The sequence below is a fragment of the Protopterus annectens genome, chromosome 1.part1 (assembly GCF_019279795.1).
Source record: "Protopterus annectens isolate FY-2018-M chromosome 1.part1, PAN1.0, whole genome shotgun sequence".
NCBI classification, from domain to species: domain Eukaryota; kingdom Metazoa; phylum Chordata; order Ceratodontiformes; family Protopteridae; genus Protopterus; species Protopterus annectens.
The window spans coordinates 381412853-381434304 of NC_056726.1; the positions used below are offsets into that span (position 1 = coordinate 381412853).

The 21452-nt window shown below is 42.7% G+C and overlaps 1 protein-coding gene across 1 annotated transcript in view; it reads right to left on the bottom strand.

Annotated features, from left to right (window-relative positions):
* Nucleotides 1-21452, bottom strand: part of WBP2NL (WBP2 N-terminal like) — a 965291-nt gene that overhangs the window by 507411 nt on the left and 436428 nt on the right. The gene's annotated exons all lie outside the window — the stretch shown is intronic.

Genomic DNA, 21452 nt, shown 5'->3' on the forward strand with positions numbered 1-21452 from the left:
GCCCGAATACCAGAGTATATTGACGCCGGTCAGGGCGATTAGACTGACGCCAGTACGCCAGGGTACTAATGCGCATGACCGGCGTCATATCCTCAGTCTTTTCTTGCCCCAGATGTCAGAAGACCCTAAAAAGACAAGGCCCAAAATACCTGCACCAAAACATGAACAATATATACAAAAATATAAGCAGGTAAACTCACCTACACAACCACCCCTAAACACAGAGGGAAGGAGGGAGGGTAATTGGACTGCAGCAATGGAATCCTCGAACATCTACATTTATGGTAGGTACAAAACTGTACTATGTTCTTCGTTTTCCATTGCTGCAGTCCTTACTATTGGGTAGAATCCCAAAGCAGAGGTAAGGGAGGCTGGCAAATCATAAAGAAGCAGGAGCTGACAACATGCCTTGCAAAACAGCTGTGGCAAAACCAGCCCTAGACTTAGAGTAGATAGGAAGGTGATAACGCTTAGAGAAAGTATGCACTGAACTCCAAGTAGCTGCTTCCAAAATATCCTTAGTTGCCACCCCCCGTAGAAATGCTGTTGAAGTGGCAGTAGCCCTAGTGGAATGAGGCCTAATCCCAGCAGGAATCTTCTTGCCATGATGGGAATAACAAAAATGCAATGCAAAAGCCAATCCACGTAGAAATAGTTTGTTTTGACACAGGCTTGCCCTGCGAACTCAAAGCAAAAGAAACAAACAACTGCTGAGACTGCCTAAAATCCTTAGTCCTGCTTAAGTAATAACGCAATTGCCTGTGTACATCTAAAGTAATAAAATCTTTTCCCCTTATTTTGGGGTCTGCATAAAAAGTAGGCAAATGAATAGTTTGGTTTAAAGCCACACTAGAAACCACCTTAGGCATAAAGGAAGGATTAGTACGTAATGATACCCTATCCTTATGGAAAATCAAAAGGGCTCGACTGCCATAAGGGCCTGCAACTCAGACACCCTTCTTGCAGAAGTAATAGCCAACAAAAAGCAGTCTTCCATGACAAATATTTCAATTCAGCAGTAGCCGAGGCTCAAAAGGTTGTAGAGTAAGTTTTTCCAACACAAAATTGAGATCCCAAGCAGGAGTAGGAGCTCTACGTGGGGTCTTATATTTTTGCCCCTCTAAGAAACTGCTTGAACAAAGGATGCGAAAACAATGGTGGGTCACAATCATAGTGAGCTGAGATTGCTGCAGCATGAATCTTAATGGAAGAGAAGGACAGACCCTTGTCCAGTAACTCAGTAAGATATTGAAGAGCCATACTCAAATTAGGCTCAGAAATCTCCAAATTCTTTGCTTTACTCCAAAATAAAAATCTCTTCCATTTTGCTGCGTACACTTCCCTTGTACTAGGTCTTCTAGCTTCCATAATCACATTTAAAACTTGTTGAGGAAGTTGAGACCTGCTGTGTTTCAACACAGAATATGCCAGGCTGTCAGATGAAGAGAGTGAAGCTTGACATTGAGCAGATGACCGTCCTGCTGGGATAACAGATGTGGAATCAAAGGTATAGGCCATGGAGGCTTCTTTACCAGACTCCGTAGTAGAGGGTACCAGTGTTGCCGAGGCCAATCTGGAGGTATCAAAATCATCCTTGGCCTATCCTGTCTGACCTTTAACAGTACCTTTGGAAGAAGAGGCAGAGGTGGAAAGGCATACACATGAAGGTTTGTCCAACTGAAAGACAGAGCATCCACTTTCCAAGCTGTGTGATGAAACCCCTTCGTGCAAAACTGTGGCAGCTGGTGGTTTAGTGGAGAAGCGAACAGATCTATGTCTGGAGTTCCCCATGACACTGTCAATTTCTGAAATACATGAAGATCCAGTTTCCACTTGTGGGGATCCATGATTTGTCTGCTTAACACATCTGCTAAGGAGTTCTGTGCTCCTGGCAGAAACCTTGCCTGAAGAGTTAGGTGCAAGCGTGCGCAGTCTCCCATAAAATCATTGCTTGCCTGCATAGAGGATAAGAATGTGTTCCCCTTGTTTGTTGAAGTACCACATGACAGTTGTGTTGTCTGTTAGAATCAACACCTGCCCTGGAAGAAGTAACTCCTTGAAAGCCAGTAATGCGAACTGGACTGCTAACATCTCCTTCATGTTGATATGTAGATGCTGTAGACTGGCAGGCCACTTGTCTTGTATCCACTTTCCATTTAGATGAGCTCCCCAAGCAATGTCCGAGGCATCTGTCGGTAAAATCTGACTCGCCTCTGGCCGGGTCACAGAGAGTCCCTTGTTTAGGTGACATTCCTGAGCCCACCACAAAAATTCTCTTTGAAGGCAAGGTATTATTTGAATGACAGTGTCTAAATCCTGGCAGTGCTGTGTCCATACATTTTGAGATACCATTGTAACTTCCTCATATGCAGTTTGGCATTGGGAAGCACCAGAATACAAGATGCCCTGAACCCTAATGCTTGAAGGACTGTCTTTGCAGTCAGCACGGACTGATGAGATAGTTGATGGAAGTAAAGTGATAGACTCTTTTGTTTGTCCGGGGTTAAAAGGCCATCTGGGCTGCTGTATTCAGTCTCACACCCAGAAAGCACATGTCTTGAGAGGGTACTAGACTGGACTTTATTTCGTTCACAGAATACCCTAGGCATCTTAGCACTGCTATAAAATATTCCAGATGCTGTAGAAGGTCTTCCTTTTCTTGAGCCAGAATCAGGCAGTCGTCTAAATAAGGATAGATTTGAAGTCCTTGTAGCCTGAAGTAAGCTATCACTGGAGCCAGAACCTTTGTGAATACTCTGGGCAGTAGATAAGCCAAAGGGCAATGCAGAGAACTGATAATGAGAATCTCCAGCTCGAAACCGCAGATACTTCCTGTAACTCAGCCTGATAGGCACATGAAGGTAAGCTTCCTTGAGATCTAAAGTTACCATCCAGTGATCTTTGCCCAGCAGGGGTAAAAGCTGTTGTAACGTCAACATCTTGAACTTGGGAATGTCCAGATAAGTGTTGAGGAGAGATAAATCCAAAATCAGTCTCCACGTGTTCCCCTTCTTTGGTACTAGGAACATGCGAGAATAAAATCCTAGGCCCCTTTCTGATACAGGGACTGGCTGAATGGCCCCCATTTGGAGTAACTGAGAAACTCGCTTGTGAGCCTCTTTTCTTTGTGGAGGAGGAACGTCTGGCATGCCTTTGAAAGGGGGCATTGTACGGAAATAAAATCTGTAACCGTGGTGAATGATGTTCAACACCCATCTGTCTTGAGTAATTAAATCCCAATTTTCTTTGAAAAGAGACAGTCGTCCTTCCAAAGGAGCTGCCAGACGAGAATCTACTGGCAGCTGAAAAGGCAGGTCATTGGGTCTGTTTACGAAAGGACTGACCCCTGCCCTCACCAGAAGTCTGAGCAGGTGAACTCCCTGTTCTAGGCCTAAAAGAACCTTGAGCCCTGCCCCTACCATGTCTAGACCTACCCCTAGACTGGGAATCATAAGCAGGATATGTCCACCCCTTAGCAGGCCAATTTCTACTAAACTTCGTGGCTGTACCTGCAAAAATCTTTAACAGTTTGCATAGACTTAGCTTTGTCCTCCATTTTCTTTAAAACTGCTTCCACAGGTGAACCAAACAACACATCAGACTGTAAAGGAGCATCCAAAATCCTTGTCTTAACATGCTCAGCCAAATTTTGATCCCTCAACCAGGCATGCCTCGAAGAACAGAACTAGTGGCAGCCACCCTCGAGGAGGCCTGCACAGCATCAAAACCACATTGCAAAGAATGCTTGCCCACTTGTTCAGACACATAAACTAAATCCAGCAAGTCTTTACAATCAATACCTTCCGCCAAAGCATCCACCTTAGATTTCAATTGTGAAAGGAGATAATTTTGATATTTCAGCATGTGAAACTGACAATTCAACGCCTCATGGCTAGAGTGGAAGAAGTATACACTTTCTTACCCCACCTATCTAACGCCCTTGCCTCTTTGTCAGTGGGAACAGGATTTTTAACCACAGAGGCCTTAACACCTTTAGGCCCCTGAGAAACAGTTTCTGGGTCCCCTAGGACTCTTAAACAAATACGTGTGAGCTTCGGGCACCCTATAGTACCTATCAGGTTTAACAGGAGCAGGAGGCAAAGAATCAGGGTTCAGGGAAGCCTCTGCAAAAACATCTTCCATCACATTCAACACAGGAGGTATAGCGAAGGGCCTATGCTGGGGTAAAACAAGAATTCCTAAGCCTCTTCCTGAATCAGAGTAATCCTGGCCTTCCCAGTTAAAGTGCTCCCTCATGGAATGCAGAGTCTCTGAAAATGAAAAATCCTCAGGAGGAGAAGCCGAAGGAGTGGCATCATGCACATCAGAATCAGAATAATGAGGATACTCCTGCAAATCTTCCGCAGAAGACTCAGAAGCCCCTGAACCCTGTTCAAAACTGTCAAACTCTGGTTCCACCCTAGGCCTCTTATCAGGAGGGCCCATAGAACCTCTAAACATAGTAATCAAATCTTCTGCCATTTTAAGCATATGTTTCTTAGGTACAGAACCCGAAAGGCTAGGAGAAGCCCCTACTGAAGCTGGCCTGCCTCCTGAGAGGGTACATCCTGTAACAGTAAAGTTTCTGCCTGAGACTCCATAGAAACTCCTGGCAAAACCTCTGGCTCCACTGAGCCACCTAAAGAACCGACGTCCGGGACTGCCGGTTCATCAACCCTAGGCTTCGCTGTTTTGTCCTTGCGCTTCTTGGACGAAGCGGGCGTCGGAGCACCCGACGGCATTTTATAATTGCAACGCTTCCCAAACACTAATCTGGCACAGTCTAACCTCCTCTTAATAGTGCGTTAGTTAAACCTAGCACAAGAGCGGCAACCAACAACGTCGTGCTCAGGCCCTAAACAAGGTATACACAATGTATGGTAATCCGTATGAGGTATTTGTTTCCCACAAGAAATACAGTTATTCACTATTACTGACATCCGTTAAATACTGAGGCAAGAAAACCAAAATGTTCCCAACGGGTACTTAGCCAACTCTGATTCGGTCTGAAACTCCGGTTTCGGAAATATTTCAGAACGCCAACCTGCACTCGCAAAACTGCTTCTGCATCGGATCACGCGGCAAAAAAGACTGAGGATATGACGCCGGTCATGCGCATTAGTACCCTGACGTACTGACGTCAGTCTAATGCGCCCTGACCGACGTCAGCCTTATACTCTGGTATTCGGGCCGACTGGATGCGGACTATACCCAATAGTAAGGACTGCAGCAATGGAAAACGAAGAACATCCCTATACTAATAACATACTATAGTACAGAGTATGAGAGATGTATTACACCATGAATCTAAATTCATGTTCTCACTCAAAACCGTAACACAGAAAAGGTTGACAAGTCACCCACGACTACATATGTTCATAGTACCACTACTCATACACATAGTACGCATCAAACATGTAAAATCCACATACGTGGAGGTTCTCCTAAAAAACTTTCACCCACGACTACATATATTCATAGTACCACTACTCATACACATAGTACGCATCAAACATGTAAAATCCACATACGTGGAGGTTCTCTTGAAAAACTTATCGAAACATCAGAGACCTTCAAAACACAAGACTGCTCCAACTAACACAGTCACCACAGTACCCATGACACACAGCAACACCAGTGTCTCACCAGCAAGCCAGTAAGGTGTAATATTCAAATTTTCTTGTCATTGGAGACTCAGCAGTGAGACACACAGATGTCCAAATCACCAGGTTGGAAAAGGAGAAAGTTACAGTCAACTGCCTATCCGGTGCCAGGTTTCGTCGGATCATGCATGCATTCAGGTCTCTCAGCAACAAGTACCTTTATGACTCTATCATATCTATCATAGTTCATGTTGGTGTGAGTGAATGAGATGTACCTCACTGGACTATATGAGGGACATGGTTGAAATCTGAGTGTGCATCCCAGTCAGGTATGTCCCTTGCCTTGAGCAGCATATTAACCTCACCTAAAAATTATGCCACGGTATAAACAAAAAATGACTGATTTCAATAACTGTGTCTGTTTTTGGTGTAATTCAAAGGGGATCCAGTTCCTGTCAGCCTGGGAAGCCATGGTCGACAAACCTCACTGCTTTGCCAGAGATGGTTTGTACCTAGCACCCATAGGCTTTCAAGCTTCCAGCAAAAGCTCTTGCTTCCCCCCATAGTGTCTTTTTAAGCAAGGTCTTGAAAACAACATTACCAACATGAAATTAACCAATCAGAATAAAATGAGGGTCATGCTGCTAAATGCTGGGAGCCTATAAGCCAAAAACTGAACTCCCTGGAAACACTTCTATCACTAGACGATGTAGAAGCATGTGCGGTCACAGAAACCTGGTTCAAGGCCTCAGACAGTACTCTGGCCTTCAAGGCTACAATGTCTTCCACACCTTTAGACCACAAAATGAACACATTAAAACCTAAGCAGAGAGTGTTTCAATCTATATAAGAATAAATTCACCTCCTGTCTAGTCAGACTGGACAACTCCATGGAGTTACTCCAGGTGCAGGTTACGGTGGGTAAAACCACCATTCAAGTCAAAGCCAGGGTCACAATGCCCACGAAGCCTACTTGACCAAACTGGAGACAATCCAAATTTTACCAAACACACTGGTTTTGGGGTGGATTTCAATTATCCCACCATCAACTGGGAAAACTACGCTAGCCCCAACTCGCTAGCGCAAAAGTTCCTAGACTTTGCTACTTCAAATGCCCTGGAAGAAATTGTCCACACCCGACAAGGGGAATAAATATTCTGCATCTGGTCCTCACCAACATGTCAAACAGATGCACTGCCGCAACTATTGGACCCTCACTAGTTAAAACTGACCACAAATCAGTCACCTTTGAGCTGGCACTAACACCAGAACTCACAAAGGGTGAAAGCAGGCTAAACTTCACCAAGGTAAACTATATCCTCCTATGTGAATGTGTAAATGCTTTCCAAGCCTCACCCCAAGCTACAAGTGGTAACTATGCCGAAGCTTACACTAAAGCCTTGTACAACCACTTCCTTAACTGTATAAAATCAGCCATACCAGATAGAATCAAAGCCAGAGCCCCAAGTAAAAACAAGCTGCCATGATGAATATCCAGCATCAACAAACTTTAAAATAAATGCAAAAAGTTGCTGTACAAGAAAACAAAGGCAAGGCCCCAATAATGGAAAAACACCATCCTCAGCCTCAACAGGCAAATAAGACAACTTGTCAAATCCTCCAAGGGCTCCTTTGACAGAAACTTATCAAGTACAGCCAAAGATAACTATAAGGCCTTTTACACCTCAACACATAACCTAAAGGGTTGGACCCATGCATGTGCAGAAATTACAGTTGTGTACCTACCATAAATGTAGATGTTTGAGTGTATTCACTGTTGCAGTCATTACTCTTGGGTTATCCTGCTGGCAGGCTACCCGCAGTCGGCCTGAATTCCAAAGTCTAGGTCTGGCGTCGGTTGCCGTCACCTCCTCCCTGACGTCAGTGCACCAGGGGTATAAAAGATGCAGCCAACGCCATTTTCTTCAGTTTTTCTTGCCCCAGATGTCAGGTGCCCCCAAATTGGTACGCTGAAAATTATGCCAATAAGTATGCATGCACAAAAAAAAACATTTCCTTCATCTACAAGCAAATACACCACATAGGTTGTATAGGATAGAGTACAGAGAAGTCCCAGCAAAGAAAAAAGGGGGATGGTGGGTAACCTGGACTGCAACAGTGAATACACTCTAACATCTACATTTATGGTAGGTACACAACTGTACTATGTTCATCATGTTTCACTGTTGCAGTCATTACTCTTGGGTTGAATCCCAAAGCTGAGGATGGGTGGCTGGGCTACATAGGATTAGGAGAGGCTATGAGGCCCTGCAGAACTGCAGTGGCAAAGCCTGCTCTGGATTTAGAATAAAGAGGTAAGTGGTAGTGCTTTGTAAGTGTGCACTGAACTCCAAGTTGCAGCCTCTAAGATGTCTTTGGTTGGTACTCCCCTGAGGAAGGCTGCTGAAGTGGCTGCTGCTCTGGTAGAATGAGGTCTACTGCCCTTAGGCACTGATTTGCCATGTTGAGAATAGCAGAAATGGATGCAATGGCCTATCCATTTAGAAATAGTCTGTTTTGAGATAGCCTTTCCTTGTGATCCTGTAGCATAGGACACTAAAAGTTGCTCAGTCTTTCTGAAAGCTTTAGTTCTGTCCAAGTAGAAGTGTAGCTGCCTGTGCAAGTCCAAAGAATGCAGAATTTTCTCACTCTTGTTCTGTGGGTTTGGATAAAAGGTAGGCAAGTGAATGGTTTGGTTGAGGGCCACACTGGACACCACCTTAGGCATAAAGGTTGGGTTTGTCCTCAGGGAAACCCTGTCTGGATGGAAAAATGATAAAAGGATCCACAGCCATGAGTGCTTGTAACTCAGAGACTCGTCTTGCAGAAGTTATTGCTAGGAGCAAAGCTGTTTTCCAGGATAAGAATTTTATATCCGCCGTTGAGGCTGGCTCAAAAGGAGGCAGTGTGAGTTTTTCCAAGACATAATTGAAGTCCCATGCCGGAATTGGCGCTCTCCTTAAAGGCCTGATGTTTTTGGCCCCTCTGAGGTACTGCCTTATTAAAGGATGAGAAAAGAGGCAGAGGCATGAATCTTAATTGATGAAAAAGAAAGGCCTTTGTCCAGCATCTCAGTTAGGTATTGTAAAATCTGAGGGATATTTGGTACATACATGTCAATGCCTTGTTCCTGGTTCCAAGCACAGAATCTCTTCCATTTTTCTGCATAAGATTTTCTGGTACTGGGCCTCCTGGCCTCCAAGATAACATCCATAACAGCTTTTGAAAGAGGAGTGTTCTGAATGGCTACATTATCCACCATGCTGCCAGATTTAAAGTCCTGAGTTGGCTGTGCAGGATCCGATTGTTTTGTTGGGTCAGCAGGTGAGAAGTTTGAGGCAATATCCATGCTGGACCTTGAGACGAGCTCTTTAGGATTGGGTACCAGTGCTGATGTGGCCAGTCTGGTGCAATCAATATCATTTTTGGCTTCTCTTGTCTGACCTTTAGGAGTACCCTGGGAAGGAGAGGCAAGGGAGGAAAGGCATATACTGTTAGATTTTTCCAGCTGAAGGATAGGACGCCCACTCTCCATGCTGGTTGTGATAAATCCTTGTGCAAAATCTCTGTAATTGGCAGTTGTTAGGGGAGGCAAATAGATCTATGTTTGGGCATCCCCATTTCCTTGTTATGCTGAAGACTTGTGGATCCAGTTTCCACTTGTGGGGATCCATGAGGTTTCTGCTTAGTTCGTCTGCCAGAGTATTTGTTTTTCCTGGCAGGAATTGTGCTTGCAGGTGAACTTGATAAGTCAATGCTGTGTCCCATAAGGTCATTGCTTGTCTGCAGAGGGGGTAGGAATGTGTACCTCCCTGCTTGTTTATGTACCACATGACCGTAGTATTGTCTGTCTTTATCAGTAGCTCTCCTGGATGAAGTAAATCCTTGAAAGCTGTCACGGCATTCTGAACAGCTAGCATCTCTTTTTGATTGATGTGAAGATGCATGCATCTGTCCTGCAGGCCATGTGCCCTGAATACATTTTCCTGCCATATGGGCCCCCCAGGCATAATCTGATGCATCCGTTGTCCGTGTCTGTCTGGCTATGGGTAAACTGAATGGCAGACCCTTGTTGTGGTGACAGGCCTCTGCCCACCATCGAAACTCCTGTTGCAGGCAGGGAATGCGGGTAATTACTGTCTCCAGGCTGTGGCAATGCTGAGTCCAAACACTTTTTAGATACCATTGTAGTTTCCTCATATGCAGTCTGGCATATGGAATTAGTAGAATGCAGGATGCCATGAAACCCAAAGCCTGCAGGATTTTCCTTGCAGATAACTGGGTGTTTGTTGCCAATTTTTTGAAGTAAGAAGTCAGTTGTTTTTGTTTGTCTGGCGTGAGATAAGCCATCTGGGCAGTTGTATTTAAGCTTGCACCCAGGAATATTATCTCTTGACAGGGCACTAGTTTGGATTTCTTTTCGTTTACTGTGTACCCTAGGCAAATTAGTAATCTTTTTACAAACGCCAGATGCTTTAGAAGAATGTCTTTGTTCTCTGCTTGAATAAGGCAGTCGTCCAAGTAGGGATATATTTGAATTCCTCTTTGTCTGCAAAATGCAATTACTGGTGCCAGGCATTTTGTGAAGACCCTGGGCACAGTAGATAAGCCAAAGGGCAGTGCAGAGAATTGGTAGTGCATTGAGCCGGCTATGAATCTGAGGAATCTTCTGCAAGATTGTCTGATTGGGACATGCTTCTTTTAGGTCCAAAGTTACGAGCCAAGCCTTCTTGCCCAGCATAGGCAGTAGCTGCTGAAGAGTCAACATCTTGAATTTTGGAACCTCCAGAAACGTGTTTAGTATAGACAGGTCCAGCATTGGTCTCCAGGTTTTGTCCTTTCTGGGCATGTCTGGAGTAAAATCCTTGCCCCTGCTCTTGTTGTGGTACTTGTTGAATGGCCCTCATGTCCATGAGAGCAGTAATTTGCTTTTGTGCCTCTGCCCATTTATTGTGTGGCAGGTCTGGCATACCTTTTGACCTTGGTAGGGTGTGAAAATGGAACCTGTAGCCTTGGGACACTATGTTCAAGAACCATTTGTCTTGGGTAACCATTTGCCAATTTGATGAAAAAACTGCTAGTTTTCCCCCTAAGGGGGCTGTCAAAAGAAAAGTGCTTGGATCTGGCAGAGGAAAGTCATTGGGACTGTTTCCTGTAAGGTTGTGTTTTGTCTTCTCCACTTTTGGAGGTAGGAACACCCCATTGTTTAGGCCTGTATGAGCCTTGGGGCTGAGATCTGCCTCTGGGACGCCTGTATCTGCCTCTTTGTAGTCTGTCTGACACTGGAAAGGCCCAATTTTTTGAAGGCCAGTTCCTGCGAAATCTGGGTGGTTGCACCTGTAAGAAATCCTTAACTGTCTGCATGGATTTCGCTTTATCCTCCATTTTCTTCAACACCTCTTCTGCTTTAGCGCCAAGCAAAGTATCATGCTGTAATGGGGCATCTAATAATTTTGCTTTAACATGATCAGGCAGGTTCTGTTCCTTTAACCAAGCATGCCTTCTAATAACAGAACCTGTAACAGCGGCCCTGCAAGAGGCCTCCAGTGAATCATAACCACATTGCAAAGTATGCTTTCCCACTTGTTCAGCTGCATGCAATAAATCCTGCATGTCCTTGTTCTCTGAACAGTCAGTATTTGTCAACATTTTCTGTTTAAGCAGTGACATTAAGTATTGCTGATATTTAAGCATATGAAATTGACAATTTAAAGCCCTTACAGCCAAGGTAACAGAAGTGTAAACCTTTTTCCCCCCATCTGTCCAGTGCCCTAGAATCCCTATCAGAGGGGACAGGGTTTTTTGCAGTGGAAGCTTTGACCCCTTTGGGACCCTGAGATATAGTTTCTGGGTCAGCAGCGGGGTTTTTATATAGGAATTTATGAGAATCTGAGACCCTGTAGTATCGGTCTGGCTTAGCAGGTGCAGGGGGTAGAGAGTCAGGGGACAGGCCGGACTCTGAAAATACATCATCTACAATGTCTAGAACAGGTGGAATAGCAAGGGGTCTGTGCTGAGGAAGCAGCAGAAAGTCTCTGAGCCTTTTCTTAGATTCAGAATAATCTTGGCTCTCCCAGTGGAAATGCTCACTCATGGTATGCAGGATTTCCCCAAAAGAGTAATCCTCAGGAGGAGAGGCTGAAGGAATGGATTCTTCAGCATCAGAGTCCTCATAGGGAGGCATGGAATAATCCTGTTCAGAAGAGGAATCAAAGGAAATTGAAACCTGATCAGAAGAATCATATTCTGTCTCTTGCCTATCAGGGGGGGATGGGAACCCCTGATCAAAGTAATTAGGTGTTCGGCCATTTTAAGCATCTGTTTTTTAGGCATGGAAGTCTGAGTAGGAGAATGCTGTACTTGTTTCTTTGCCTTTAGAGCTGCTTTAGTCTTTGAAGCTGAAGATGGTTTAACATATAATTGTGTAGGTCTGAAGACACCCTCAGAAGCCAATGCCTGCTCAGCGGCTCCAGAGGGAATAATTTCCGTGTGTCCAATACCTTGAGTATCCAGAGGCCCAGTTGGCTCCACGTGGGAGTCGGAAGCAGCCTGTGGCTCTGAGGTAGTGGGCTCCAGGGGCTGCGAAAGCGCCTCACTGAGAACTGGCGACTGGCCTAACGGAGGCCTCGTCGTCTGTTTTGGACCTCGGATGCCTATCCTTTTCCTTGTCCTTGCGTTTTTTGTAATCACCGGTCATCGGCTGTTCCGACGGCATAATATAATTAAATCTTCGGCCAAAGTAGTGAAATGCAAAATCAAACCGATGCTTAATAGTGCGTTGGTTAAATCTAGCACAAAACCGACAGCTAGCAACATTGTGATCAGGGCCTAGGCAAGGAATACAGTAAGAGTGAAAATCCTTATGAGGTATTTACTTCCCACAAGAAATACAATCGTTAACTTTTTCTGACATTGGTCTGGAGCAAGAAAAAAAGTTTCCCCAATGGGGTACTTAGCTTTAATGAAGACTTCGGTTCTGAAATTCGGATTTGAAAAATCTCAGGAGTTGGCCGACCGGCACTTGCGAACTGCTTTTGCTTCGGGCACCGCACGGCAAGAAAGACTGAAGAAAATGGTGTCGGCTGCATCTTTTATACCCCTGGCACACTGACGTCAGGGAAGAGGCGACAGCAACCGACGCCGGACCTAGACTTTGGAATTCAGGCCGACTGCGGGTAGCCTGCCAGCAGGATAACCCAAGAGTAATTACTGCAACAGTGAAATACGATGAACATCTAGAGGCCAACGGTATCATACACAGTGACCCCACAGAGATAGCAGACAGGTTTGGTGAAAATTTCACTCCCTTATCCCCTCCGAACTTACACAACAAACCTTCCCCCAAACTCCCCCACCCTGCATATCTGAAGAGCAGGTCCTCAAAGCCTTGTCCAAGGCAAAAAACACAGCATCTATGGGACCAGAAGACATCTCAGGTGGTCTTCTAAACAGGCTAAAACATGAGCTAGCTTCATCACTAAGTACCATTTTCAATCACAGCCTAACCACAGGCTTTCTTCCTGCAGAATGGATAGCAAGTTATTCTCCTCCACAAAGGTGGTCTAGCAACAGACCAGAGGAATTACAAACCCATACGCCTGGAGAGCCTCATCTGTAAGGCCATCAAACGCATCATTATGAACTTCATAAATAAAGACACAGGTGACCTCCAAACCCTTGATCCTACCCAATTCGGCTTTGAGAAGGGCAGATCCTGCCTGTTAAATCTGGTGGATTTCTTTGAAAATGTGGCCAAGACCACTGACTAGGGCAAATCTGTGCAGACAGCATACCTTGCCTGGCAAAGGCTTTCGACACAATCCCATATTCAGGCATTACCCATACACTTAGCAAACTGAATGAATATAAACCCCTTTGTTGTAAAATGGGTTGCCAACTGGTTCACAAACAAGACACTATCAAAGTGGGTGACTCCACATCAACCAGCAGACCTGTTACCAGTGGGGTGCCAGAGGGATCAGTGCTGGGCCCTCCTACTGTTTGGTACACACTTCTCAGAAGTTCTGGTCAAAACTAAGGGGTTGTGGCTGACCAAGTTTGCAAACAACTGCAAACTAGGTACAATCATTGAATCCCCAGATGATGTCAGTTTACTCCAAGAGTGTTTCACACAGACCAGAGACTGGTATATTAGTTACGGTCTCAAATCGAATGCAAAGAAGTGCATCATCCTTCCCTTTGGCACAATGTCCCCTCACACTATTAAATCAACAACAATCCCCTAAGTACCCATGAAATGATAAGGGACCTGGTATCACAAGCTGACTGCAACCTTAACTTTGACAACCATGTGTCTACCGTAGTAAGGAAAGCTTTCTACGTTGCACACTTGATTAGTAAAGGCATCGCCTCTAGAGCAAAATAAGTTATAACCCCCCCCTATACTAGGCACTTATCCAGCCCATAATTGAGTAGAACGCCCTGTTTGGCATGTATTGTACTAAGCACCTGCAGCAATTAGAGAGACCTCAGAGGTTTCTAACAAAGAAGATCAAAGGGCTCCAGTATGTGCCTTACACAGATAGACTAAAGTCCCTGTCACTATACTCCGTATCATACAAACTTCTTAGGGGTGACTTATGCCTGGCCTGCAGAGCAATCTAAGACCCAAACCTAATGAACTTGCTGCATATCCGACTATGACTATTTGTTCTAGGGACCTAAATATGCCCCGCGACTTTAACAGGACATGCTGGAGGGACAGATTTATCTTCCAGCAACTGCCATGTCTCTGGAACAGGCTACCAATTCATGTGAAACAAGGCACCTCTATGACACTGTTCAATAATCTGGAAAAGCGAATGGGGCACTGTAAATTCTTAGTAGGGATAGAGCCCAGAACCCTCTTGGACATGGGAAGTCATCAATAAATGCAATATTGGATAATGACTAGCATTTCTATGGTATTGCATTAGAATGAAGCTGCTAGGCTTAAAATGACCTCCGTGTCTAAAGCCTAGTAGTAATCTCCTATGATCCTATGAATAACAGTTTCACAAAATAAATTATAATGTGTCGGTTTTTGGTTACATCTAATATCCTCAATAGGAATTCATTGCTTAGTCTGTTCCATGCACTTTTTCTAATGGAAACAGCACATCTGCTTTATGCACCTGTTAAAGGGATTTGCACAAAAAGTTTCAAAATGCTTGGCATGTAAATATTCAGAATATCAGCATGTTTACATTCACAGCTGTCTCTGCAATGCCTCAAACCAAGAATTCAATAAAACACACCACTTCAAATATATATAGCTACATGTAATGATGCCTTTCATAAGGCTAGCTAAAATGAAAAGTATTCTACCACAGCTATTGAGGAAGCTGCCTCTGTTTTCTTTAATCCCATCAGATGCTTTATTGTTATTAAATTATAATTTAAAACCTTTGCGCTAAATATCACTGCACTACTTCTACTGCAAAGTCTGTATGCATACCACCTGTGATCATGCCAAGATTAGCATATGAAATGGGGGCTAGATTCCAAAAGTTCAAGTATCACTATGAAGCCTTTCAGCAATTATTTTTTTATTGAGATTTGATTACTGGAAAAGTCCGACTGGGTAGGCCTGGGGAAAACCTCCCAATTATTACAAAACACTTTAAGAAGAGTAAATTTTACAATCTTCAAAAACAAAATAGAAACATCTGCAGTTTAAATAATTGTAACAAATTAGACAGAATATAAAAACACTGGTTAAGAATCAATACAACTTATATGACAATCATTTAATATTTACAGAAATTTTAGGGAGTTTGCACAGAAATTAAAGGCAAGTTAGTCTAATACAAGCAGGAATTTCAATATGAAGTGAGGGAAAAAACGGCTTATGGTAATATAGCAATAACCCACGCCTGGGTGTGGGTAATGCTGGATTTACCCACGATTGGTGTGGTTTGGTCACGAGGGCGAAGCCCGAGTGGTCAAACAAAGACAACCGTGGGTAAATCCAGCATTACCCACACCCAAAAGTGGGTTATTGCTATTATACAATGACATTATTTAAGAAAAAAAATACTTTTCTTAAATAATGACATTGTATAATGCCTCCTTGCTGCCCTTCCGCAGCTGTCTGGTATTCTGTGGCAGTTCTGATGTAGTGCACATGCGTATGCTTACGCAGTACATCAGAGCTGTGGGCAAAAGCAATGGAGAAAGCAAGATCTCTGTTGCTTTTTACAACCTGTCTCGCTATGTTAAATGAGTTTAACATAGCGAGACAGCTTTAAAAAAAGCAACGGAGAATCTCTGTTGCTTTTTTTAAAGCTGTCTCGCTATGTTAAACCCATTTAACATAGCGAGACAGTTTTGAAAAAAGCAACAGAGAAAGCAAGATCTCCGTTGCTTTTTAAAGTGTCTCACTATGTTAAATGAGTTTAACATAGTGAGACAACTTTAAAAAAAGCAACGGAGATGCTCCGTTGCTTTTTTTAAAGCTGTCTCACTACGTTAAACTCATTTAACATAGAGAGACAGGTTGTAAAAAGCAATGCAGATCTTGCGTTCTCCGTTGCTGTAAAAAAAAGAGTTATACTAATGGAAAAAGTCCGGGCGACCGGACCTTTTTCCATTACTATAACTCTGATTTACAACGTGCACGCTGACCAACCAGCGTGCACATTTTGGAATATTAATGGGGGAGGGGGGTCGTTGTATAATTAAGGAGAAAGTTGGGGAGAAAAAAATTGATAGATGTAAGCAAGTAAGTAAATAAGTGAAGAAGGCAGGGTAAGGAGGTACAAGGAATGAAAAGGTATATACCCTGGTTTTGAGCAAGAACAGAGGCAGATTTTAGTGATGAAGTCTTTCAGAGTGGTTTTGAAAGATGGAAGGGAAGGATACAGGTATAGAGCTCTAGGGCTTAGCAACCTTGTATGAGTACAGACAATGCTCAGAAGATATGCTAAGTTTGTAGACAGGAGTTTTTGGTCACTGGATCGCAGGGAACAACTGAGAACATAGTTGTGTAGAATGTTTTTTTACTGCTGGACAGGCAGATGGATGCTAGATAATTTTATAAGGGGTAAGAAGACGTCTATATGTTAATTGATAAGGCAATTCTAACCAATTTTGGCTTTTTAGTGCTATACAGTTGTGGGCTCTGAAAGGGATATTTAGGCTTTTTAGTGCTATACAGTGGGTTCTGAAAGGGGTATTTGCTGCAAATTTAGCAACTTTGCTATAGCATTGCTCAAGTTTTAATTTTTGTGAAGCCTGGAGGTTAATAAGGATGGGAGCGCCATAAAACGAGTGGGGAAGAAATAAGTAGTGGGAAGTGTCGTTTCAGTTGCATCGATGATAACGTTTTTGGCTCTGCAAAGGATCCCTAGTTTTTGACAAGATTTTCTTATGCAATTTTATATATGCAGGTCGAATGCAAGATTATTCACTACCACCAATAATAATTTGCTATAAGAAGTGACTTCAACTGTTGTATTATCGAGAGAGAGGACTTTACATTATACAGATAAAATAAGTGCAATCATGTCAATTAAGTTAAGAATTGCTACTTAAATGCCTCCATTAACATGTGAAGTTGGATGCATAAATCTCGCACACTGTTTGAAGTTAATGGCATTTTCTCAACTTTCTAGATATTTTCAACTGCTCTCCTAAACATTTATAAATGCAACCTTTTCTCCACAACATTTATAAGCAGTACATTGCAGTTATGAACTTCTCTTTCAATACAGACCTACAATCCAACTGTAACTCCTCAGCTGCATACCTTAAACTCTCTGTTCTGTACTCAGGAACTTTCCCAAAAACAAATCACTCTAGCTAAAGGATTCCCAATACTGCTGCTAAGACCCTTAAAACTCCAAGAGCGATTCGATCTGGCTTCCAACTTTACCCACATTCAGCTTTCCCAACTCCATAACCACTTCCATAATCAAAGTACTTCTTTCTAGCTTTCCCACCTTACCTTCCTTGACTAATATAATACCAGCATTCTATACTGTAAAAATACTTAAAAGTATCCATTAGAAAATTCTGCCCATCTCCTCATATTCTCAAGTTGAGACTTTTCTTCCATCTACTATATATACACAAGGCCATACAATGGCATTACACTTCTACCCATCAGACTTTTCCAATCCCGCTTAGCTGCTCTTATATTTTTACTGCCAGTTTCTTGACTTATTAATATGCTTTCTTTCCATGTTTCTCATTTAGTGCAGTAAATGAACTGCATATTAATGTTTTAATTGTTAAAACTCTCAAATGAAATCATGCAGGATTTATTTTCCTTATGCCCTTTTTTAAAGTTGCAATTCAGTTCTTTATAAATACCATATTCTACAAAAATCTACATTTTCCTTTCCAATAACTTCAATCCAGGGTATTGCTCATCTTTCTGTTTAGTTTCACAGTAATTTTGAACATTACTACCTCATGACCAACAGATTCTATAGGCGGAATGTCTGATAAATTACACGGGACAGCTGCTTGACATCAAAAGAATAGCAACTGAATGAGTGTTGAGGAGTATCACATAGCTGACTACCACTAAATCAAAATACAAAGTCAAATTTCAATACTTAACTGCCATGTAAGACATGCATACAAAATGTACGAGTAAATATTGCATATATGGTAAAAAGATGTCAAGGATTATTATTCAGTTGAGTTCCACAGTCAAAAATACAAAGCACAATTTCAGTACTTAAATACACAAGTAAGATGAAAATTACAAAATGCAGTAAATACACAAAGTAGCTTTGGAGTTTTACTTATTTACTTATTTTTTGCAGGGGTGATATGCTCCCTACACCCCTGATTTGATAAAATAACATCCAGATTAAAATAAACAAAAAAAAAAAAAAAAAAAACAAAAGAGCCAGCTTTGCATAGCTTGTCTGGGAAAATGTTCTTGCTGCTCAGAGACTCCAAAATACATGCACTCCCGCATCTTTTCCCTCTTCATGTCGAAATCTAGAACAAAGATAAAAAGGAGCAACACCATTCCAACATACAGCTATTAACGCCAAAATGCAGTAATACAGATCCTAGAGTAGTTAATTTCAGTGCCTTAACATACCCATGCTGGGCACACTACACATAGTCAATTCACAAGAAAGCAGTGCTACTGTATTACTATAGCAATAACCCATGCCTGGGTGTGGGTAATGCTGGATTTACCCACGGTTGGCGTGGTTTGGTCCCGAGGGCAAAGCCCGAGGTACCAAACAAAGCCAACTGTGGGTAAATCCAGCATTACCACCCAGAAGTGTTATTATATTAATGACATTATTTAAGAAAAGAAATAATTACTTTTCTTAAATAATGGCATTATATCGCCTCTTGCTGCCCTTCTGCAGCTGTCTGGTATTCGCGGCAGTTCTGATGTACTGCGCATGCCTCGCAGTACATCAGAGCTGTGGGCAAAAACAACGGAGAATGCAAGATCTCCGTTGCTTTTTACTGTTTCGTTATGTTAAATGGGTTTAACATGGCGAGACAGCTTTAAAATAAGCAACGGAGATCTCCGTTACTTATTTTAAAGCTGTCTCGCTATGTTAAACCCATTTAATATAGCGAGACAGGTTTTAAAGCAACGGAGATCGCAAGATCTCCGTTGCTTTTTAATACTGTCGCTATGTTAAAGGAGTTTAACATAGCGAGACAGCTTTAAAAAGCAACAGAGATCTGTTGCTTTTTAAACCTGTATCGCTATGTTAAACTATTTTAACATAGCGAGACAGTGTTTTATACTAACGGAAAAAGTCCGGGCGACCGGACCTTTTTCTGTTAGTATATTGAGGGATTTACAATGGGCACGCTGGTTGGGCTGGCCAATCAGCATGCACGTTTTAGAGGAGGAATTGTATAATACATTTTTAATAAAAAAAAACACAGTCTCCAGTAAGAAGACTCCAGAGTGCATAAAGGTGATTATCTTGAACATGTACAGGAATGTCATCCATAGCCACCAAGGGGGAACATGGCTATATACATACCACAGCGATACCTCCTGTAAGGTGAAAGGCGAACAACATGCTTAGGTGGAGTATGAAGATGACACTGTAATGTACGACAGAGACATAACTCAATCACAGACTATCTGTTATATGAGCTACTCCTGCATGGAATATTACACTGCTGTTCTTTTACCCACCCTTACCCTACAAGTAATTTAGAATACATTTTGATCCCCAACAAATGTTCTACTGATGAAAGGAATAACAAGGTTACTACAGGTGTTATGAGATATACCAAGTAGGCTAGTTACTGTACATGTGATGCTGTCAACTGGATGATAGTGTAGTACATCATGAAAGTTGTATGGGGTGGTAATTATGTCCAACACTATGCAGGTCACATTGTCAAGTTATCTTCCTCTGCTGTATGCACTGAGAAAAACTGCATGGGTGACAAACATTATAAAAAAATGCATCCAGGCACCCTGAACAGCATGCTACACTGCTCTAGGTTCAGCAACCCATGAGATCCAGATCAGAATTTGAAATATAGAGCTTAGCTGAACATTCTACAACTAATGACGGCAACAGTGAGGAAATTCACATGAACTGTCACACTTTTTTTTTTTTTTTTTTAAAGTGAAGGAAGGCAAGCAAACCAATTCATACTCAAAACAAAATAACACAACAATGAACTGCACACTAACAATTAACTAAAACCGCGGAATGTCATTTGCTATTTGCCAAGGCTATTTGTCAACAGTTCATTTTCCTTCAGGAAAAGCAGTACACTTCTATATTTGTGGCAAACAGTCATACATTTATTTACTGCACTACTGCATCTGGATTTTATAACAACATTTGAAAAATAAAGTACTAAATCACATGGCTCGCTTAAGCACTGTAGCAAAAAGACAATTTCAAGTAGAGATTCAGGAAAAAGTCTCACTGCATGTCATCATGCACTACAGAAGGGCTATTTGCAGTGCTGCACGTCTTTGTGCACTACAGAAGGACTACCTGCGGTGCTGCACACCTTTGTGCACTACAGAAGGACTACATGCAGTGCTGTACACCTTCGTGCACCACAGAAGGACTACCTGCGGTGCTGCACACCTTCGTGCACCAGAGAAGGACTGTGCGGTGCTGCACACCTTCTTGCACCACAGAAGGACTACATGCGGTGCTGCACACATTCGTGCATCACAGAAAGACTACCTGTGGTGATGCATACCTTAGTGCACCATAGGACTACCTGTGGTGCTGCACACCTTCATGCACCATAGAAGAACTATCTGCAGTGCTCTGCACCTTCATGCACCACAGAAGGGCTATTTGCAGTGCTGCACCTCTTTATGCACAACAGAAGGGCTATCAGTGGTGCTGCACGTCTTCATGCACTACAAAAGGGCTATCTGCAGAGCTGCACGTCTTCATGCACCATTGAAGGGCTAAATGCAGTGCTGCACATCTTCATGCACTACAGAAGGGTCATCTCTAAAACAGAAATCATCACTGTGAGGTGTACTCTTTCAGTACACCTCACAGTAATCTTTCTGAATCTGGCCCCAAATGTATAGCCAACATAAAACCTAACAAAATAAAAATGTAAAGGAAAACAGACCATGTCTACTATCACTATCAGAGACTGCAAGTGTAGTGCCACAATTAAGTAAATTCCACATACCCTAGCAAGATGAGAATACTCATTAATAACAGCATGTTACTACTGGAACAACCATACATGTCAGAATGAAACCGATGAAACCAGTACGCAGTGATGCAAAAATTAAACTATGTCTTATCTTGAAACAATAAATAAATAAAATGCTGGCAAAACTGCAACTGGAAAAAGGATGTCAGGTTACTTTTTCCTTGTTGTGATTAAAACTTCACGATAGTGAAA